Source organism: Bison bison, unplaced genomic scaffold (genome assembly GCF_000754665.1).
Source record: "Bison bison bison isolate TAMUID 2011002044 unplaced genomic scaffold, Bison_UMD1.0 scf7180017859846, whole genome shotgun sequence".
NCBI lineage: Eukaryota > Metazoa > Chordata > Mammalia > Artiodactyla > Bovidae > Bison > Bison bison.
In genome coordinates, this window is record NW_011490418.1 from 14,003 (window position 1) to 14,219 (window position 217).

Sequence of the window (217 nt, forward strand, 5' to 3'; positions counted from 1 at the left end):
ACATCTGACAACGTCAGCCCTGAAACTGGCCTGTCCCGCCGCGCGGGCCACACCTGGCCCTGTTTGTCCCCCGTCCCACGCCCCGCCGACCGCGGCTCGGTTTCTCTTCCCCTTACAGCTCCCGGCTGGCACCCGCAGTTCTGGTTTCAGCCAGGGCAGGGTTAACTTTAGCCTGGGGATTCCCAGGGGCGGCCAGCTGCAGGCAGAGCCTCACCCC